This window comes from Chinchilla lanigera, unplaced genomic scaffold, assembly GCF_000276665.1.
Source record: "Chinchilla lanigera isolate Chin_1 unplaced genomic scaffold, ChiLan1.0 scaffold00071, whole genome shotgun sequence".
Lineage (NCBI taxonomy): Eukaryota > Metazoa > Chordata > Mammalia > Rodentia > Chinchillidae > Chinchilla > Chinchilla lanigera.
The window spans coordinates 2,207,417-2,209,334 of NW_004955472.1; positions in this window are offsets into that span (position 1 = coordinate 2,207,417).

Below are 1,918 nucleotides of genomic sequence, written 5' to 3' on the forward strand. Positions count from 1 at the left end.
TTCATCCCAGTATCTCACAGTCAGCACACTGTTAGACGTAAAGTAGACACTGTATTGTTCTCGTGGCCTAGAGCAAGAAAGGAATCAGTTCACAAAACAGCAAAGTGAGCCTGACCCTCCACTCCCACGTCTAGGTTCTCTCAGGCACATAGTAGGTGTTCAAGACTGTAAGTTAAAATAACTACACACCAGCTAGGGGCTGGGGATTTAGCTCAGCGGCACAGCGTCTGCCTGGCAAGCACAACGTTGTGAGTTTGATTCCCGGTACCGGAAAAAAACAAAACAAAAAAAAGTAGTGATAACTACACACCAGCTACTACAATATTTGTCACTTTAGGCCCTCAAAACCTGTTTGTTAGAAGAAGAGCATACACGACTTCTAAAGCATTCTGTAATCATTGCTTCATAATGGTAGGTCTAGATAAGACTTGACTGATTGGTGCCCTCTTGTGGTAAAGAAAATAATTCCTACCCTCTATAAATCTGCCTTATACTAGTCACCCAGGATAAGGAGTCCATTACCTTTTTATTCCAGAGAAAAGATATGAAAATCTTGGTAAGAGAACAGGAGAGGTATTTGCTTCAAGAAGGTTAGTTGTTAATTGAAAGAATGATTCTTTTTTTTTAAAGAATGAGTTTTTTAAGAGTCTAGCATTTTTTCATTCAACCTGTTAGCAAGACTTGTACATCGACCTTAGAAGCCACAGCTTTCCTCTAATAATAATAGTTAATATTTTTGCCAGGCGTGGTGGCACATACCTGGAACCCCAGCACCCAGGAGGCTGAGGCAGGAAGATCACCATGAATTCAAGGGCAGCCTGAGCTACAGTGAGTCGAGGCCAGTATGAACTACATAGCAAGACCCTGTCTCAATAATAATAATAATAATGGCTAATATTTACTAAGAATCACTACTACTGGTTCTTTATGTGAAACATTTAATTCTCACAAATCCAGTACATGGTCATTAGTAAAATACTCATTTTACTGAATAAAGTAAGGCTCACAGAGGTTAAAAGTTACCCAAGGTCACTTGGCTACTAAATGCCCAAACCTAGGGATAACCTCAGCCATCCCACTTCGCTGTGACTGCTTGTACCCACTGTGTAGTAATGTTCAAAGTCTAATGTACTCACAGCGTCTGCATAGCATAACACCCCCAATACTGTGTTGCAGATAATTTGTTCACTTCCTGCTCCAGCCCCTGAGGTACTCTGCGGAAAGAGGCATTTGTTCCTTCATTCTTTCAACAAACACATGAATGACTCTAATGTGAAGCTCTTGCCAGGGATACAGTAATAAGCAAAACAGAAGTACTTGGTCCCTGCCATTATGAAGGCTACATTCTAGTGGCTGATACAGAAAGACACAAACGAGTAGTTAATAAATAATACTGTTACATGTTCGAGGAGTGCCGATGAGTGACTAAAGCTGTGGCTGAATACAGTAAGGCAGGGTGTAGCTCTACAGGGAGGCAAGGGCAGGAGGGAGCTGTACTTTTCCGGGGGGAGTGTAGCAGGACAGCATCTTGCTAAATTTCCCAGGTGGAACTCAAATTTAGTCTTCCTATCTCATCCTCTCAAGTGCTGGAAGTACAGGCATTCACCACTGTGCCAGGCTGAATTTATATTTAAATATATAAAGGGAGCCTAGCCTGGTGGCACACACCTGTAATTTTAGCACTCAGGAGGCTGAGGCAGGAGGACTGCCTCAAGTTTGAGGCAAGTGTGGGATACATAGTTTAAGGCCAGCCTGACCTACATAATGAGATCCTACCTCAAAAAACAAAACAAAACAAAAAGAGAACTGATGGGAGAGCAAGAGCATTCTTCCAGGTTTCTGGTTTGTGATCATCAAGTCTTATTTAACTGTACTTACTTTTCCTCCCTTTTTTTTTTTTTTTCCTGGTACCGAGAAT